The sequence below is a fragment of the Melospiza melodia genome, chromosome 8, assembly GCF_035770615.1.
Source record: "Melospiza melodia melodia isolate bMelMel2 chromosome 8, bMelMel2.pri, whole genome shotgun sequence".
NCBI lineage: Eukaryota > Metazoa > Chordata > Aves > Passeriformes > Passerellidae > Melospiza > Melospiza melodia.
The window spans coordinates 18811506-18833369 of NC_086201.1; the positions used below are offsets into that span (position 1 = coordinate 18811506).

The window sequence follows — 21864 nt, forward strand, 5'->3', positions numbered from 1 at the left end:
AACTGTTTGCTGAATAATTTCTGCAAACAGTTCCTCTTTTGTAGCTCAATCCCATTGTGAATGTTTATTATTCACAATTTAGTCTGTGAAACTAATTAAGCCATGTATTAGACTTTGTTCGGCGTTTGCCTGAACATTATTTTTATACCCAGTATGAGCTCTTCAAATACCCTCCTCTCAAGTATGAACTTAAATTGTATTCTTCCATGAACACTCCTGTAAAGCTCCTTTGCAAAAAACATTCACCACAAGCAAGCAGCATGAAATAACTGAGTTTTAAAATCTGTATAAATATTGGGGGTTATTTTGCTTTCAGGACCAACTAAGCCTACCAATAAAAGACAGTACAATCTCAATTACTGACCAGCTAAAATGACCCAACAAGAAGGTCCTATTCCTCTCCTCCTAGTCAAAATAAGGAACACCAGGGTAGCAGAAGTAGATGCTTTTTTTTACATTTTTCTTGTACCAAGTTTTTCCAAGTATTCCAAGCACTGCTTGAAGCGATATGGCAATCATTTATTTAATTGCTACATCATTGTAGGGTGACTCTAAAACTGCTAGGGTTTTAGTGGAAAGGAGAAGAGGAAAAGGGAAATATACAAAAAAAAGTGTATAGTTTATACATCACACTCTGGATGTACATAGTTTATACATCCAGAGCCCCAGAATTTTCATAAAACTGACCTCCAAGTATTTGTAGAGATTCTCACCACAGGTCAAGAACTGAAAGCCTTTTCAATTTGTTTTTCTGGCTTTATTATATTTTGAGACCTGGCATACATTTGCTCATGTCTTCAGACTTCTTGCAGTCTGAAGGACCCAACAATTTTTTGAAACCCTTGTTAGCTACTGGGACTTAAAAGTAAACACCAGGTATTGAGAGATATGCAATGAATATGAGAGACCTGCCATTGCTGAAAGGTAGCAGTGCTCCAGGGCTCCTTTACAAATTTGAGAGGAATGTAGCACTAAGAATTAGAACTGAAATAATATCATAACGACACACAAACTCACAAAAACTTTTCTGCAGAGGGATGAATTTTACACTGATTCACCCCTTGATGATAATTTAATCTGAACTCAAAGGCAGTAATACTATTAATACTAGCAATGATCGGATTCAAAATTCAATGATTGCTAGAATTAACAGTTCCACCAGATTTTAATGAAACCATTCAAAATTTGTCTCTTTGGGAAACAACTTTTTTAAAATGTACAAGGGAAAGATAATTTTTTAAAATTTTGCTCCATTTCCACTAGTGAATACTGAGACAACTTAGCCATAACTTCCTTTCCATGAAAGATCTCATTTTCTCATGGAATTGCTAGCTACATTCTTTTACCAGTCTGCTTTCTTCATTGTGTTAACGCCAGCCTTATTTACAAAATGGGAATGGTGCAGTGGGAAAAGTGTTTTAGAATGAAAAAGCATTTGAAGCACAATACTGATTTAGAATAGTAGAAAAATACCATAATTAGAACACATTTAATGAGAAAAAAAAATCAGCCCAGGAGGGAGAACTTGTGGAGTTGTCAAAAATATTTTGAGATATTTGTGTATTAATTTTGCACATTTTACATATTCTGTAGCCATTACCTCTCCCCAATAATACAAATAATTAATCTAGTATCATCATTCCTCACATCTTAAAACAGTTAAGGCTTTTTTCCAGCTGGAAATCTATGCACTGGTTACATGATTTATTATCATTTCAGAGGTACATTGAATGTAGACAATTTTTGGATCTTTTCCCTTCCAGGTTAGGATCTGAGATTTTTGCCTTTCTCATGTGTTATCTTGGTGTGGATGAAGCCACAGACAATAGCACACACAGCATCCCACAGGGAACTGCAATGCATTTCATGTCATTGAGCTGGCCACAGTTAAGGAAGCACATGCTGCTAGTGAAACCTACATTATAAACTATTCCATGCACTTTGCTGCAATTTCTAAAAATTCAAAACTTTTACAGCCTCATTAAAGAAGCTTCTTGTCTAACATAGGTATCTTTAACTCAATTTTGATGTCAGCTTGTGAGCAACAGCAAGGTACCACCACAGCAACTTAAGGTTGTGCTGTCATTGGATTTAATGTTCAACCACATTTTTTAAGACACTGTGAATACCAGTAAATCTTGCAATGAATGTTGGAGATGCTATGAAGAGACATATCACTTTCACTATATAAGAAAAAAGAAAAGCTTTAGTGAGTGCCTGTGTAAGATCAAGAAAAATGTTTAAAGTACTTTAATATGGTTGTTCTTTAAAAGAAAAATAACCACAATGATTCCTAGTACAAATACAGCTATTTGTTCACAAGATGTCAGACCTTCTATCTCCTTTGCAAATACTTTATACACTATGGGTACCTGATGGTCTATTAGCTTACACTTCTTTGGGTGCATTTGCTGACCACTTTAGATCATCAGGCAGTGGAGATAAAGTACTAAAAGCAAAATACACATCCTGGGATTTTTTCCCTTTGTTCCTACTTATGGTTCCCTTTAGAAATACAGGAGTTATCAGGGAAAACTGCTACTTTTGAAATAAATTCTAGTGGGCCAGTGAATTGAACCTCCCTGAGGTGTGTTTTTCTCTGTGTTGCCAGGAGAGGTTCATCAGGACAATCTGTAGCTGTCAGCAGTTCTTCAAAAACCTTTTAGCAAGCCTGCAATAGCACTGCCATAGAGATGTAGATAAGTGACACTGATTACAGAAAGAAAATTCTACCAAGCTTACTTCCAATTGCTGGTGAAGAATACACACAGGATTAATGTGCTTGCTTCACTGGAAAAAAGGAGTTGTATTTTATTTATTATGAATCTCAGACATTTGTGACTTTAATCTTCCAGGACAGTTATTTTCCTTGGGTTATAGAAATGGTTTTGCAACCAGTTACATGTTTTCAATTTTGCAGTCTTCTTTCCTGAGCATTAAAGCAAGCTCCATGAAGTTAACACAAATTAGTAATATCTAACTGGCTGACACTGCTGCAGGTCTATAATTGGGTGTTACCTTCCAACTCTATATTGTATAAATTATTTCTTGTTCCTTTTGGCAATTCCACACAATGATGAATGATTACTTCTAGAGAAATACTTCTTATTACAGTATTGTACAGAAAATTCAAATTTTTGTTCAGATGTAGACAATATTTTGCTGAAAGACATTTAATATTAGTTTAGAACCTTCTTACTGACAGCTGCTCAGCAGGACAAAAATCTCTTCATTTGATCAGAGTCTTCAAGCAGTCTCATGAAAGCTGTTACTGAGAAAGAAATTAGGGTTCTCTCTTTCACCTTCAGTAATGGGTTTATTTAAATGCAAGGAGTCTTACTTTTAATGTTTTTAATCTACATATACATGGAGGGGGGTTAAAACTAGAGGTCCCCTTTAATCCAAACTATTCTATGATTTATGAAGAGTATGGTTATATTAATAAAAAACTGACAAAGGATAAATACAAAACAAAACCGTGAAGTTTCACAAAATTAAGTTGTTGCATAAAATTGAAAAATAGCAGAAATTCTGAATGATAGTTAAAAGTAATTAGTAAAACAGGGTGCAGTTCAGTATGATTTGCTGACTTATTTTTTGGTACCACCATATCTATTTAGCTGTAATAAACTTCACATTATAGCACCATGTCACATGAAAAGGGGAGATTTCCTTTACCCTTTCCTTTACTCCACTCTTCATATTTGCCTGTGTGCACCTCAGGGAAGCTGAGACCCTTGTGCCCAGCCAGTCTGTCGGTATCGCATTAGGGAGACCCTTCACTGAGCAGTCCTGCTGGACTGGAGTGGGCTCAATTGACCTATTCAGGGACACACCTACACCATAGGGGAAACCCTTCAGCAGGGCTTTCCACTTTATGACCCCTTAGTGAGAGATACTCTTTGTATGAAACTCTTCATTCTGTAGGTTCTCCAATCTTTGCTTCCTACTGAACAACCTTTGTACTTATGTACTGTAGTCCTTTTCCCTGGGGACCCAGAGATGCATTAATCAGGTATAGAAGATGGTGAAAGCCATATGAGATATTATTGCCTAAAAAAGTTAACTTTGAAGTCTTTTCACCCATCCACTGTGCCCACCTATCAATATCAAAATGCCAGGTTCTGAGGCCTCAGGGCTCAGTTTACTCACACAGCACCAAATACTCTGTTCATGACCATGCTCATACCTCTCTGCATTGCAGTTCATAATCAAGTGTAGGGTGCAGTCTCATTCCCAAGTCTTGTGGGACAACTTAAAAGATGAATTAGATGTATATTATGAAGATTTCCAAATACCAAAACATACACAAAACTGATTTTCTCATTTTTCTCTCATGGACCAGATTTCTTTTCAGTTGGATCACAGCTGACCACATATTCATTTTTTCCCAATGCCAAGGCATAAAAATTCCTCATTTTGTTCTTGATACTCATTTCCCTGAAGGTTAATTTAGGTTAATATACTATCATGTGTAACTGGTTTTATGTTCCTGAATGTACTGTTCTGTTTGGAAAACCAAACCGAACAACAGCAGCAGCATTCTGCCTGTGATTTGTCCAATGTCTGGTCTCCATCCTTTTCTATTTTATACATAAAACTGAGCCAGATAGCTCCATTTTGCTGCCATAAAGACAGATTGCATCTAAGTAGGCTTGGAGAAGACAAAATGTTAATCCTGACCGGAACAGAGAGTATTTGTAAATAACCACACAAATAGACAGTATTTGGGATGTTATTTAGGTGCCATACTGCAATGCTTAACTCGTAATTCCAATGGACTTTGGAGAAAAGCTGGCTTAAGAAGGTCCTGCCTTTCCTTTGAAGCACTGTAAATGCTTATGAAATTCTGCTATAAACTATGTCAAGAACTGATCCAGGTTAAGAGTAACTCTCCAGAAAAAAACTGTTTTCCCAAGTTAGTATGCTTACATCAGTATAGTAAATATTTCAACAATACAGTTGGGAGAGCTGTCCTTTGCCACATTAGGGCAGGACCACATGGTCATGGGTGGTTAAACAGTCTCAGCAGCAGAGCCCTCCATATCCACACTTTTAGCCCCAGAGCATGGGTTGTCCATTTTTCCACCTTGTAAAAGAAGCTCTTGGCTTGGTATTTCATAATTTTCAAAAGTTGGCTGCTTACATGAGAACAGGGGAAAAAAGCCATTTTATTCAGAAATTTCCAGCTTCTATCATCAAATCATTTTTTTAGTAAAGATGTCTTGAGGATATCACCAGAAAAGAATTTTGGAATTGTCATTAGGTCAATCCAGTGTATCTCAATGTGGACCTTAAAACAAAAATGGCATGGGCTGCTCTTCATGTAGATCCCAAGCATGAGCATTTTGCATGTGACTGGAGTATGTCATATGGAGTAAAACGCCAATGGGGGTTTTAAGCTAAACTCTAGAACAAAGATTATCAGAAAGATTTCCATATTACCTCAAAAAAATGGCTTCTTCTATGGGCATAAGATTGAAAATTAAGCATGTCTTGCTGACTCCTACTCATCTGTGAAAAATCAAGAGTCAGCACTTTATAATTTGAAAAGAAAAATCTTGTCACTGCAGTGCACAGAAAAGATGAGATTCAGAGGATGAAACAGCTGTGTAGAGAATGACCTTGACGTTTGTAATCCCACTTTCTTTTGGTACAGAAATGAAAGAAGGTCTAGGTCTTGTATTAATGAAAGTAGAGCAGAGACCAGAATTTCTTTAAGTTTTGCCACTGCTTCCTGCCACTGCAGTCAAAACTGCTGTGTATTCTGAGCACATACTCTGGCAAACAAAGGCTTAGGTTTGCAGAAGTTTCAACAATTCATAGGTACAAGTTAAGTGAATTGACTTGCACACATTAAAAACTCCAGCTCTGGACAAATATTAAAAATTGTGTTCTTTGAGAAATTAGGTAATGAGTATTTCACGTTAGTCACTCAAACTGGTCTGTGCTTTGAGGATATATTATTGTGCCATAGTACCATGCTGCAAAATGGAAATAATACAAAACACTCATTCCACAAGAATATTATGAAATGTAGACACTAACATTTGTAGTTTTTATGGAGCCCATCAGTCTTATGAAAACATCAACAGTGTCCAATTCAGAGAAAGATTTGAATGCTGCAGTGAGTCAGAGGGCCACAAACTGAATGAAGCTCCTTTTTAATGACATATTTGCAAAATGTCTGTTAAATCAGGACTGTCCATCTTCTGACATGAATGAGGCAGGCAAAGAGTTGGTGAAGAATAGCATGCTCTCATACAATTGAAGTCTGCATCATAACACAACACATTTCAGCCCAAATACTTTAAAAGTTTGGCTAAGCTCCTAGCAACTGAATGAAAACTCTTACAAAGAGAAGTTCTGGGAACTGCAAATATAGCCTTGTTCCCCACCTTAGATCTAACACACATTTATTACAAAAATCCTCACAAAACTAATGAAACACTTCGCAAACAAACACAAGAGCAATTTCAAAGAGCATTCCAATGGTGGAAGATCAAATTTTTCAAAAGGCTTTGTTTAAGAATTTTGAAACAGAAATTCTCTTTTGAATATGAGCTACTTATTTTCTCTTCAAGACACAAGTTAGGAATGAAAAAAAATTTATATTGACAAGATCTGTTCATGATTTGAGTCTAGTATAATCACTCAGATTATGACCTCAGAGTTAGTGTGGTTTAATTAATATTTAAGTGCATGTACTATAGCTACATTTAGTTACAATCCCAGACTCCTATCTATTATCCAACAGATTGCTACTATTTGGCATTCAAACAGCTTCCAAAAAATAGGAAGTGAAAAACCCACTACGAATAACAATTAGTGACACAGCACTCTGTTAACAAAACAAGCCTACAGTAAATACTAGATCTCATGAAGACACACACACACAAACTTAGTCAAAGTACTGAAGTATTAAAGCACAAGCAGGCCCTAAACTAAGGTGAGTTTGGTTTTGTGTTTTCTCTTTGTTTAGATTATGGTCTCACATTTCAGTTCTGCAGATGAAAAGTTTGTGTGGTAGTGCCCATGAGACCCTAATATCACAGATAAATCTGAAGAATCAGAAACCTCAGATCTGTGTTTCTGAGGGTAAACCTGAGCACTGCATCCATACCAATGCCATACAATATTCTGTACACTGCCAGGCTTTGCAATACTCTGTGTTATTGCCCCCACTGGTAATACTGAGGAATGCCATGAATTCAATCAAAAGCAGCCAGAGTGACATCTGCAATTAGAAAGTGATTATGCAGTTGAGCTATTCTTGCCTCCAAGCAAACAGAATTTTGCCTAACATCTGAAAAAGGAAGTAAGAAAGGACAAATACACAAGACGCAATCTAGGACCCCTAAAGATCTGATTGTTACCACTTGAGGGCATGTTGACTTACCTCACCACTGACTGAGAACTTTTTCATTGTCTTTTTCTACATACTCTCTCATTTGATAAAAATTGTTTTTAATATTGACACATTTACATTTTAAAACTACCCAGAGACACATCTTTATTTATATATATTGCTAAATGAGAATAAAATTCAAGCTGAAATGTATCAGCTATTTTTGCTGACACCCAAAGTACGTACTCCTTCCCTTGTTTCTCTGTAACTCTTTAATTAGATTTATAAATCCTGTCACTTTTATTGGTGTGACAGACCACACTGTCACCATAATTTGTTAGTCTTAAAAATCTCACACTACTTACAAGATATTTGTCTTAGGTTTACAGATGCTTCAATCAATCTATTTTGGTTGTAAATTAAAAGTGAACCTTTTAGATGTTGCAGGGCTTTTCTAAGGCCAAAATACTGAAAGTTAGAAAAAATCTGAATGATTGAGTACCATTAACAGGGATTGCCAGAACAATTTACAACAATAACCTGAAGAAAGAGTTAAATTACTTATACTGAGATTCCATCAAAGTCGCTGCTCAGCTACCTGTTTTTTTAATAGATGACATATCTAGTTAAGAATTGGACAAATCATGGAAGGACAGAGATAAGAAAAAGGATTACTGCTAGTAAGGGAACTAAGCGAGCAAAACCCAGAGCAGGACTGCACTGCAAGTGGGAGCTCAAGATTAGGAGCAGGAATCAGGGGCTAAAGATCAGGGATGCTATCCAAGGCACAAGGACAGGTACAGTAACACGCAGTGTGAGTAAAACAAAAGCAACCTACTGAGTGTCCCAGGGCAATGAGTGCAATTTGCTCTGATGGGTAAGCAGCTGTCAGTCAGTCTGACACCAGCCTTCAATCCTGGGAGACCAGTTCCATGCAGGCCACTTCTGTAGTTTAGTATTTAAAAAAGAATGCATGCATCTCCATTTGAATTTTATAAACATAGGACAATTTCCATGTACAACATGAGCACTTCAAATATCTTAGATAGTGCTATGTAGTAAGAGGCCTGATTAGGTTATTGAGAGCTTTTGACAGTGATCCCAGCCCATCATTGCTTTCTGGGTTTTTAGCATTTTCTTCATTTCAGAGACAGATTTTAGTCAGATTTAGAACTTTCTCCATATATACAGACATATTGCTTGAAAGAAGCAGTACTGTGTATGTGTGAAAGCAAATATGTGGCTGTTTATTTTATATACCATAGAAGAGAAATTGTCTGCAATGTGTGTGAACCCATCAGCACAGAGGTAGAAGAAGTATTACCCTTCATCTGCAGCTGAAATTCTGTCAATTGACAGAAAAGGGGCAGAGTGATATGGAAAATGCAGACAGGCAGTACATATAAAGAGACAGATAAGCAAGTATACCAGAAAAAAAGGATATGAAATACATTTGATACAAGTGAAAGATGTTGGCTTATTGCTTTTTATATATAGACCTGCATAGAAGTGTACAGTGCTTTGCCATACAAAAATTAAATTGATGCAGATAGCTCAAGGAGTAGGCATGTGAAATCAGAATTGACATGAAAAGAGAAGTAGAATGAGTTAAATTATTGTGGAATAGGACCTACTTTATCCTCTGGTTATCACAATAAAAAATGCAATTAAATATTCTGAAGAAATAGCTAGTGTCTTGGTAATGAGACTTCAAGTGTCATTATACAATGTAAGGTGCTCAGACAGGAATTAGTGATAAGCGGGTAAGTCTTGGGGGGGAAAAAAGTGTCAGACTAAAAAATACATAATAGTAAAAGCCACACAGGGACACATCTGAGAAGGAGGTCTTAAACACTAAGCAAAAACTATTTCCTGGAAGGATGTCATCTCAAAGACCAGTCTTTTCTATAAAAGCTACAGAAAAGATGTAACACAAACAGAACTTCTTATGAAGAAACACCAGTTAATTTCTGCTCCCAAAATACACCCTAAAGATAGCAGAATCCAGAAACATTATCTCAGAATACATCTCTCACATTTGCACACAATTGTTCTGTGTGATGCAAAAATATTTTATTTACTTCATTAATACTTGAATTTTATGAAGGAATTGAGTCTTATAAGGATTCAAAGATTCAAAAGCAGTTGAAAGGACTGATTGAGATTCAAATCTAGAATAATGCTCAGCTAGCATGGTATTTCACATTCAGACCCCAAAATTATGATTGCCCAACATGCAAGTGCTCTTTGGGTTGCCACCATCTATGAAGTTTGTAGAAAGGAAGTAAGTTGTGTGGTGAAGACTGAAGTAAGAAAACGAATATGCTAATTTTCTGTGAAGTTAATTATAGCCAAATTACTGTTTATTTTGGGTTTTTGTAAAATTATCACAAGGCTTGTATAAGCATAATGGATACATGTATTGTGCCTATGAATTCTCATTCATACAGGATAAACCACTGTAGCAATGCTTTGAAGTTAACGAGCCTTCCCACTTCATTACAGATAAAAATACTGAGTTCCACCTTCAGTATAAAATTAATAACTGTTAGCAGCATAAACAAGCTTTGAATTTAATTTCTGGTACCACAGAAGCAGCAACAGCAATTTCTTTTCATACATTTGAGGTATATAAAGACAGGCAGCAAACACCAACCCTTCAAAAACTCCCCAAAATGTTTTAAATTACTTTTCTAATTTTTTTTTAAATGTAAACTTAAGACAGTAACACATAGCAAAGATTGTTTTTACTTCCAACACTGTGAAGCAGCAATGGTTTATTATTTTGCACTTGATAGGATGAGCATTATTTACAACTCTAAACAATCCTGAATTTTGAAAGTCTGACTCTATTTCACAAAGCAGCAAAATGATGCTTTACACGGGATGCGTAAGAGAATAAATACTTTCAGAAAACAGACAACTTGACAATATTTCTAATGGGAACACTTTCACCTAACAGAAATAATAAAAGGTATTTTCCTAATGGACCAGGAGTTACTTTTTAGCTGGTTTTCTTCTTAAAGAATCACAAAAAACCCCAAAGCTTTAAGATCATCAAGTCTAACCATCAATCTATCACTGCCAAGTCCACCACTAAACCTTGTCCCTAAGTGCCTCATCTACATATTTTACATATGTCCATGGATGGTGGCTCAACCACATAAGTGGACGGACTGTTCCACTTCTTGATAACCCTTTCAGTGAAGAATTGTTTCTTCATATCCAATCTAAATCTCCCCAGCACAACTTGAGATCATTTTCTCTTTTAATCATCATCAATTAAACACAAGTTGATGTTCTGCATCACACACCTTCTTCATAACTAAAAAAGTGTCAAACACTTCCCATTTGCTGCTGTCATTTAACATAAAAATTTATGAGGCATCCGAGAACAGCTTACTAGATCACATTTACATGGATAACTCAGTCTGCACAGGCTAAGTAGGACTGAATTAATGAACGTGCTGTTGCTTCCCATACCAAAAGCATGGCTAAAAGGATAATCTGCAAATGCAGAAGCAGGGACTGGGAGGCACACTGGCTGCAGTCATTGAAGTCCACTGCAATCTCAAGAAGTTAATCTTGCTCAGGTCAGGGCACTTGATCCATGTTACTGGGAGTGACTCAGGACACAAGCAATTAGACAGCCTGTGTCCACACTTCAGGTTTTCTTTCTTCTCTGTCCCAGTTTCATTCCCAGACATGCTGTGATTGTGAAAGGCAGAATGTGACACCATAAGAGACTTACATCTTCTCTACACAAACACAGTCTGGGTGGCAGCAACAGAGCAAAAACTTCCCCTAGGGCATCCACTAGGATTATACAGAAGGGAGGACTACTTCTGGATTAAAGCTTTGGCCCACTGTCAGCTACAGCAAAACTCCCACTGAAGTCAGCAGAGCCAGGATTCCATGACTGTTGCAGCAGTTTTGACTCCCTGCCTGTTCTGCCTTGGGACCTCCAGCCAGCACAAAAAGGGTCTTAGCAGTGCCAGAAGCTTTTGCATTATGAGCTGCAGGCAGAAGCCCTGAAACTGTTCACATAAACAACCAAATACTCATCAGCCATTTAAGAAATTTAAGACACTGCCAAGCTCCAGGGGATTCAAACCTGCATACACAAGTATGATGTTCCACATTAGCACACCATGCTGAAATACTCTTGTCCTGTTAAAGTGCTGTCTTTTTTTTTTCTTTTTATGAAAGTGTTATGGCAGAAGATTCATGTTGTGACTGAACACAGAGCAAGAAGCAGGCTAAATTATATACTCAATACAAATCTCATGCAATAATGATGAAAGGACTGTAAAATGACTGCAACAAAAGCAGACACTTCATGAAGTAAAGTCTCCTCTAAATTCAGTATGTGTAGGCAATATAGGGAAAATGGAAATGCATTAAGAAAAGATGAAAATGTAGCTCAGAGTGGCCAAAAGTCTTAATGACACTGTAAAATATTATGATAAGTCTCTGTTTAAAATATACTTAGCCTTTGTCACTGCATATAAAACAGACAGAAACCTAGCAAGATGTCAGAAACATAACTGTAAGTCAAGCTGGTATGGAATTGCAGTGCTCAACAAACTCAAAGAATCAGTTCTAAGTCCCTGACCTATGACAAATTTTTGCTGACTTCACCACTAAGCAAAAATAACTCATAATTGTGGGCTGCAGGACTAGACCTTGGTCATTATTTTATCTAAACACAAAAGGGCCTCAGTTTGTTGAGGATGGCATGAATTTTGCAATGAACACCTATTTTAAAAGCAGCCAAATTCTGCTGCTACTATTCAGTGAAGAAGCAACTACTTCATCTCAGGCAGCATACAGATACCCTACTTACAATATGTAACAGTCATTACAAAAGAAATGGATATTTATAGTTGTATATATTAGACTTAAATTGTCATGTAAAGACAGACACACACACAATATACTCTATTAGATTAGTTTAGATTAATTTAAGATGTTGGGTTTTTTCCTAATTCTGAGCCCATATTTTAATATTAGTTTTTTAAAAAGGCTTAAAGCTTAGAATAGGATATATTTAGAATTCCATTCAGCTTTGCAAAAAAAATATTTGCTCAAAAAAGTTGCAATTCAAGATCTTCTAGGAATAAAATTTCTCATGAAATACTTAACATTTCCAAATAGAAATACCATCAGAAAAAAACAATAATTGAGATTCAACTCTAGGTTTACAGAAACAGCTACAGAAAGTCAAAGCAACAAAAGATTTCATTCTAAAAACTTTAGCTGCTGTTTTTTAGTTCTTCATCAACAGTCCATCAGCCCTTAGCTTTAAGAAGAGCAATTATGATAGTGGTCATAACTGGTTTATGCTTACTTAAAAAGACTGCTGCTGAAGTTTACTGAACTACTCTGGCTTGAGTAAATGCATGGCAAAACCCAAGCATTGGAACACCAATGATGCCACTCCCACTTTTCCTTTTGGATGGAGGCAAGGGAATAAAGTCACACTAATATCAGTGAAAGATAACTAGCACAAAGAAAGTTATACATTAGGCATCATCCTTTGCAGTGATAAATTCTTTAGTGAGATGAATGTTTGGAGGAAAAAAAAAGGCTAGGGAAAATGAATATATGTACAATGTATAACTATATATACATATATACATTTTATACATATGAATATATGTATAAAATGTATAACTAAATATCTCATCAGAATGAATGTACATTAAACATGATCATCATTCTGATGAGATATTTAGTTATACAGCCCTCTCCTAAGTTGTATTTCCCTCTCCTATTGCTAAGTAGGAGGACATATAACAGCCATTCTACAGAACAGACATCATCAGAAAATTAGGTTCCTTCCAAAGCTTTTTTTCTTAACACTTTATTTGTGTCTGCAGCCAGTATTTTCTATTTGCAGGAAACTTTATAATTTTTTAAAGCATCCAAGGAAAAATAACATGAGTTATTCTGCTAATATAGTTGTCTAAAGGCAGAAAAAAGTCAGATATATTCTCAGATATTCAGAACTGGATCATTTAAAATTATCTCATTCACAGGTGTTCCTTTACTAATCATATACAGACAACAAGGTGCTTTGATTCCTGTTTCTATCATTCTAAATTATTAACATTTGACTGTTAGAGCTAAATATTAAAAAATATTTCTTCAGACTCTCCATCCTATTTCTTCTTCAGTGTTCCAGAAATCTTCCTGGATACTGCCCCGACATTCCCTCCCTTCACACAAAAAGCTTGACATTCTGTGTTTTCTGATTAGTTACTGAAATTTTTTCATGCAACTATTTAGTGAGAATTATTTGTTAAAAAGTGAAGGATCGCAGAATCAGAGTTTGGAACAAAAGTCAGGTGTTACCTTCAGAAAACCTCTCAACCTTTTTCAACTTGAATTTTGTTTCCTGGGTGTTCCTTTGGTTTTATGCTATGCTATATATAATAACCAGTGTTCTGTCTTCAGTTTACATTACTTTATACCTTCATTTACACTTTTCTTCATCCCATTCCTGTTTGCCTGTTTATTTTTCATTGCATGGACCTAACCACCTCCTCTCAGCTTGCCCCTACATTCACTCAAGCCCACACCAAGTGATCTAAATTAGCTTTAGCCATGGCTTAAAAATTTTAAAACTTGCCTGAAGCCTTTATACTCCATCTTTCCCCTCATAAAGAAGTTGGAATCTCATAAATCTCAACATGAACAATCAGCATCAGGAGAAAAAGTGCTTGCCTGTTGATTTTTTTTCCAAATAGTTTAGAATAAGTAACTAAGAATAGTAAGTGAGAATCCCAAAATTAAAACAAATAGTGTTAGGACCAACAAATACATTGAACTTTAAGTTTCATTTTTACTTAACAGTGAAATAAAGCAGAACCAGACTAGAGTATTTTATTTGAAAGTTCTCATTATCTCAAAGTGATACCTACAGCTTAAATATAAAATTCTAATTTCACATACAGAATTGAATCTGCTGTTTGGTTAAGTTACTAACTAGCCCCTTAGACTAGTTCACACATATTGTATGCACATAATGTTGAGAACACATTTTTTTCAACTGTTGGATCACCTGATGAATCTCTACTTAACTACAAATGATCGCATGCCTGACAAAAATACAGGAAGAAACAAATATGGGAATTGTGCTGGACACTGGACTCTTGACAGATGTTCCAAAACCAGTGAATACTGGGCATTTATTCCCATTTGTGTCCCACAGCTGTTTCACAGCCACCTTGTACTACCTTACCAAGCTAAAGTGTACGGACTCTCCCTGAGCAGAAGTGTAACCAAACCCACAGGGATGGGAGCTCCAAGAAACATTTAAACCAGCACTCCATCCTTCATAGTGGGTAGAATTCTAAAAAGACCAAGCACTTGAGTTTTGACCACTTACGAGAGCTTTCCTCTGCTGCAACTTACATCAGTCTTCAACACATAATAGCTGAGGTCTGCCAGGAGGTCTTTGAAAGAGCCCTCTTCTCTGCAGTACATACACATTCTTACAGTCTGTATGTCAGGGCAAGAAGCCCAGATTTTGTCATCAGCAAGAGCACTGTGCAAGATTGCTGTCTTTTCTAAAAGCATTCACTCCAGGGAATTCAAAATGATCAGGCAGTTTCAGAAATGGCAATCTCAGCCTGGGCTGAATACAAATCAAATACATAAATGAAATTGCACATCACTTACTGATGAGAGTATTGGCCTTTTTCCTTTCCCAGGAGTCTTTGAGTCTAATTTTATACACCAAAATAATTACACTGCTCTTCCATACTGGCATCAAGATGCTCCTGACCCAACATTGACAGATTTCAGTGGGCTGAAGGTTACCTATTAGGGCAGACTCATTAGTGGCCATTATGTTTAATAGGAATTTAACAGTCACTACTTTGGGTGTTGGAGGATGTTTTCAAAATAATTACAGCAATAAATTGTAAATACAAATCTGAGTTTAATTCATAAAGCAATTTTATATTTTTAGAACGAATAAGTTTAATCCCTTTCCATCTTTAAACTACAAAAATTAGAAATAATTTCTCACTCTTTTGACCCTGGCGAAGATTTTAAACTCTTTTGGATGCATAGCTTAAAAACGCTCTATAGTTTACAGTTTATGTCCTACCTGCTTAAAAGAAATATTTCACACTTATTTCAAATTCAGACTGCAAAGTGAGTGATTGGTGGGGAAGCAGAAGCAGCTCGATTACTATGGAGAGGCAGAATTTTGTAAGAAGCCTCACTGAAAAAAACTAATGCCAACTGCATTTATGATTCTCAACTCAAAAATTTAATAAAATCTAGTATATTTGAATCTGCATAAATAGAGCTATTCTGAAAATGGATTGATATTGCTAATATTTCTTAATTGAATGAAACCAACCACGGATTTCTCTTCCACTTCAATTATGAAATGAAGGCAAATCATCTTGCATCCTTTTCATCCCATCACACCCCTTCTGAACTATTTGCCCAATGCATAGGCTACATCCCAATCCAACAGAAATGTGCTTAACAGTGTGAGAAGATGATGCATTTCAAACAGGATGGTTGATGGCTGTAGTCCAGACTCAGAATGGGAAACAGCTAGCACTACAATGCTCACCTTGAATGAGACAACATTGGCAAGGTAATCTACAAGCAGCTAACAAAGGTTAAAAACGTCAAGGTTTACCACATTAGGCTCTAAATTACATTAAATAGATTGAGGACCATAGCCTAACCAATCTTTTAACATATGACCAGAAAATACTGTATTTCAGTTATGTTGCATTACAAAAAGTAGTGATTCTAACCCCTACTATTTTTTCAATTAGAAAATGAAGCAGTAAATTTTTTTCCAATTTTGAAAATAGTTTGAATTTTTAAATTCAAACTACTCAGGAAAATCTAAAAGGAACTGTGACAAAAATGTCACAGAAAACCAATTCCAAGTTACAGACCTTTTCATACTTCTGCCTCTGTTACACCAAAATATAGTGGTAACTTCATGCAGTGCCTCTAGGCATAAAACTCCCTGATATAAATTCAACAAGATAGAGAGCAATTACACATTCTGACCTGAATTTTTCCATTTCCCACATACTTCTAATACAAGGGTGATTTCTATTTGCATTTCACAATTTTCCAAATCCACTAATTGCAATGCATTCCAAAATAAATGCAAATTGTCTGGACAGCCACCATCCAGTTTCTAATGGACAGGTGCACATATAAAAATTCAAGAGGATCAGCAACAAGCTAGCAGTAACCTGCAGGGTGAGGGCAGAGGGAAATGATGACTCTCAGCTGAACTTCCTGTTTAAACACAGGGATAATCAAATTGGGTCAAGGTCAAGTATGTGACAGAGCAGCTGTGCCACACAGCAAATAAGGGCTGCTGGTGTATTGATATGTACAGTAATAGTGTTTTGATTTCCTCAACCACCTTTTCATGTCTTGCAATGCAAAGCTGCTGCAGGAGCAAAGTGGCCTCCTGCACTCTTCGCCTTGCTTCTGGGCGCTGTAGGTTCACGTGCCTGCTTGAAGCCTTGTGGCAGAGCAGTCCATTAGCACTCACTGCAGCACTCGAGTAGCCCACCTCTTGTCCACAAGGAAAACATTAAAGCTGTCCAACATAGTAACTGATAACCAACTAATCCTCCCCACCACAGGATGAGAGATATTTAAATCTCCCTGGCAGAACAAAATGACTGGACTGGTGGTGACATTCTTATCCACAGAAACTTGTTCTCAGATGTAGCTCACTTAGGACCCGAATTAACTACTACAAATAGATGCTTTCAACATATAGTGATTCTGGGACCTGTAGTGCTTTGGCTTAATAATTTATGATTTTTCTTCTTCAGTAAATGAAAATAAATTGATTTATGGCAGTAAATGCACAGGTACTGAAAATGGCAGCTGTAGTTTTTTTGATACCCATCTGTTCTCCTCTTACTCCATCTGTTTCCTTCACTCATTGCACTGGAATTCAGCTTCACAAAATGCAGTCCAAACTCTTTCATGTAGCACAGTGTAAGTTACCTAGTAACCCAGCTAAAAGACATTTTCAAAATAATCACTCTCCTTGTACTCTGTAGAAGGCAACAGACATGGATTTTGTGGTTAATATATCTCGGAATGGTTTTTTCAACAAAATATACAACTGTCAGTAAATTTCCTCTGATTTCAGATGGTACACTTGGAAATAATACCATAAAGGCTCATTATTTTAAACAACTATTGATTACACCCTGGGGATTTTCACCAATTCCACTTGATACTGCTTTTAAAATGGTAAGTACCTACATAATTTTATGATTTATAGACTGCCTCGATTTTATAGATATTACAACAGTAAAAATGCACACTAATATAACATAATTTGATTATATAGCTTTTATTAAACTGTGTTGACTGACTTTTTTTATTCTTCAACAGTTCTTTGGCCTGTTAATGATTAAAGATTTGGATTTCACTCTTTACACTAAATGTAAGTGTTTAACAGGAAAAGAAAACCTAAGAAAGCACTCCCTACTTACAATCCAAAATGGAACATAAAATATAAAGGCTGAAATGAATTTAATGAAGTTCTGCATAGCACAAATACAAAAGCTAGTACTAAAACCCACTTCTTCTACAGGAAGCTATAAGCCAAGGCTATTTCCATTATTATCCCATCTTTAAGGCAGTGTGGTACACGAGGTCAGTCGAAGATCAAGAAGGGAGGTTGCTGTTACTCTATAAAATGGCTCACACTTTAATTATAAGTCCCTCTGTTCATGGTATCCTTCATTTCCACACTAACATGGCACCTTGAATACCTACATGCCTTTGGTTTATGCATTTACAACTTCACTATTGGCATCACATTAAAAGGGAATAGTTACATTTGCTTTGTACTACAAAGCTCTTTTAACTGATACTGAATTTATACAGAATAGAATACTCAATACTAGCATACAGAATACAGTGCATAGGAAGACACATTTAAACACACAACACTGATCTAGGTGGTAGTAACTGTATTTCTAATTTCTTTTTTTTTTATGCCATACATTATTTTACTAAAAATTCAGTAGCACAACTGCCTGAAAGATTTTTTTTTGAGTCAAAAGCAATAAACTACATAACCTCTTGAGATACAGAAGTGGTTATATTATCAGGAAACTTGAAAATATATGGTAAGAATTTAGGTTGGAAATGTTTTTCTAAGTTGAAAAATAGAAACAAATTATGGTAATAGCACTTTGTAGAAATTTTATATTGCGGATCCATTATCATGATGTAGGTGACTGAAAAATGAGGATTGCAATTCTTTTAATCTTTATGTGTATTTAAATACATAAAAGTCAATTCTTCCTTTCTGAGGCAGAGTTTGAAATACATACAAATGAAAGCAAAGAACTAAACTGTTGCTACTAACCATATAGAAAAAAAAAGTCTGTATACCTCCTGTGGTCTTTAAAAAGCATTAATAATTAAGCATTTGCATTAAGATAAAGCAAGAGAACACATGCAAAAACATTTATCTTTTAGACATCTGCATGCTACTTATCTCAATCTCTTCCATAAATAGAAACTAATTATGGAGAGACTGAAACCAAGACAATGCCCTAGAAAGAGGCAACCTTTTTTAAACATACCCAAAATGGTGTGACCAAATCTTTATCATACAGATTCATATTTAACACATAGATCTTTTTGGTCTAATCTTCCTCCTTTTACAAGCAACAGTAAAACTTCTACTAATTCCATTAAAAGCAGAATAAGCCTTGATGTATTCTTTCTCTAGTAAAATTACCTGCCTTGCAGAGTACCAATATTAACTGTGAATGGTAGAATTGTAAAGGCTCTAGTGAAAAAAAGCATTCAGACCTCTAAATTAATGCCTGAGCTCTGACTTTTAGACAGAGATCAGCAAGTCAGGTGCTGCTCATATTGCTTTCTTATTCATAATTGAAAAACCAGAGGCTTAGGGAGTACTTGGCAACCTAATCCATTCCTTCCCAGGAATTTTATATAACGTTTCTTTTAACATACTTTTATTCTCCTGCTATAAATATAATTTCAGAAACAAGTCTAATCCAAGGCTAAAGTTCAGACCCCAAAACTCATACAATATAAGGGTCAGCAGTGAGATTGAAATTTCAAATATGCTGAATCAATCCTGCCAAGGTGGTGTTAAAGCTCCCCAGTTTCAAAGCGTACCTCAGCTCCTCTATTTGGACAGTAATGTTCCCCAGAGTCACTGCAGAAGTGCATAACAAGCTGTTTCTCAGAGCAAATAGCAACTCTTTATATATCAGCAAAAGAAGGCTGGCTAAGGACAAAATATAAGACCCTTCAGCCACTCAGAGCTGGAAAGAACCCTTAGAAGGACTGCAACAGACCTGAGTCAGGAAAAATATTTTCTTTGCAAGCTGGGAGGAAGAGGTGGTTGGATGGACCCAAAGAAGTCAGCAAAGTTAAAAGCTGCATACTGGATTTCACAAAATTAAGCACAACCATGGCCTTTATTTTTAGACACCTGTGCTAAAGGAAGGGAGATTAAGATACCTGAAATTATTATTCTTCACAGGCAGGGTCACTCAGAAATCTGATCTGTATTATTGCAGACACTTGTAAACACTGATTCACCAGGATACAGCACTGAGCTATAATTCACACTTAGTGCTGCACAGCAACGCAGCAGCCAAAAACCGTGTTTCATTAGAACAGCGTACAAAGTGACAATTTGCTGTGCTGCTTTACAAAAATCATAATGGGAAGAAATACCTTCAGGATTGTCCTAAAATACCATCTGTCCACAGAAAAAGGCAAAACACATTAATTTACATACAACATTTTGCCAGCCAGCAGCCGCAGTAAGCATTATCCCTTCCCCCTACCCTTTACCTTTAAAGGGACTACTCTAAACCACTTCAGTTTGGCATATACATTTTCTACGACAAAAATAAACCGAAGCCACTGAACATATAACAATGTGCAAAAAAGCAGAGCCTAGGGTGGAATAAATAACCCAGTGCACCTGTCCTGTTTGCCATATACTGCTACCCTGAAGTGCAGAATATTTGCACAAATATAGGGACCCCTGAATGGCAGCAAGAGGCACTTGCAGCCTAGATCAGTCCTAGTGTGTGCCTTCAGAGACCAATTTCACACCAGCTGGTCTTTAACCTAAATAGCATTTACATGAGTTTCAAACAAATCACTCATTCTTAGTCCTAACTTCCTGATTCAGTGCAACAGCACTATCACATCAGTCTACCTTAAAGCAAGGGCAAAATGAATTATGTAACTAAGTCTAAGTGGATGCACTGAGCATGGTAAAAGAGGAATGCAGATGATCATTTAAAGCTAAAGCTTTAAAATTAGATCAGAGAAAATTCATTCAAATAGCTACAGCAGCAATTATTTAATTTCAAACTATTCAACACTATGAGACCACAACCTGAAAATTTATTCTACAACTTTTGATTTGTAGACAGCTGCTAAACTACCAGCTTTCCTTGGTTAACTGATCAGAACGTGCTTTTCATTCATTCTTGGTTTTAAACTTTATTGCTAATGCAGAAAATCTGCATAATTTCAAAAACTGAGACTCAAAGAGATGGAACTTGATCTCAAAATAGCAGGGCTTGTAGCAGTTTTTGGTATTTTATAGTATTTTATAGTATTTAATTAACTAAAAACTACACTTCAGAATTATAGTTCATTGACAAATAACTTCATCACACAGCGATTGTCTGTGGTGTTTCATGTTCTTCCAGAAGGCTGATTTCAAAAACATACAAACCTTGGAGGGGGGAGTAGCAAGAAGGAAACAAACTGAAATAACCTTAGCTTACATTACAAAAAGGAAAGTTTCCTGTTCAAGTTCAAACTAAATGGCATCTTGGAGGTGAGAACAAGAACAGTAATCACATCAAGCAACTTGTGGGAATGATGACTTGGAGAACCTGGCAAAGAAAAAGAGGAGAATCCTCAAGGCAAGAGATGCAACAAACCAGCTACTTACTTGGATTCAAAGAAAAAATGGAAAATGTTGACAATGTGTTTACATAGCCTTTTGAAAAATAGGAAAATAAACTGGAAAGGTTAAATTGAATTTATTAGTCATCAGAGGGATAAGTTTTTCTCCCTTTTCAACTCCTGCACCATCACATTCAACATTATCAGTAGCTCACTCTGTACCTTCTCAAAGTTATAAACAGCAGTCCAGATGCCACAAGCATGGCAAAAGAGATGGCAACCTTGGCTGTGCCTTGTCCCTGTGATACTGATTAATCTATTGTAATCAAGGTATTAAAAGAATAAAGCCATTACAGTTTCACGATAGCAACTTGAGGAGATACACTAAAATTGCAGTTATGTATGTATGGGGAGGGTTAGCCCTCTGCAGAGGGCCATAGGTCTGGCATGGAATTGCTCTTCACCGTGGTAGGCAAACAACATGCACTGATCTTCAGCTCACAAAAATGGGGATACCTCCACTGCAGAGCAAAGAGGTGACATTCCACTTCACTCAAGTGTCAGAT

The 21864-nt window shown here is 36.3% G+C and overlaps 1 protein-coding gene across 6 annotated transcripts in view; it reads left to right on the forward strand.

Annotated features, from left to right (window-relative positions):
• Positions 1-21864, forward strand: part of B3GALT1 (beta-1,3-galactosyltransferase 1) — a 171535-nt gene that overhangs the window by 106401 nt on the left and 43270 nt on the right. For 3 of the 6 annotated variants that reach the window (XM_063162048.1, XM_063162047.1, XM_063162050.1), the window contains one exon: positions 17517-17620. The exons of 1 other annotated variant lie outside the window; for it this stretch is intronic. The gene's annotated coding sequence lies outside the window, so the exon portion shown is untranslated. Of the gene's footprint in view, positions 1-17516; positions 17621-17764; positions 17817-21096; positions 21634-21864 lie in introns of those variants that run through there. 2 more of the 6 variants (XR_010028562.1, XM_063162051.1) reach the window with 2 other exon arrangements.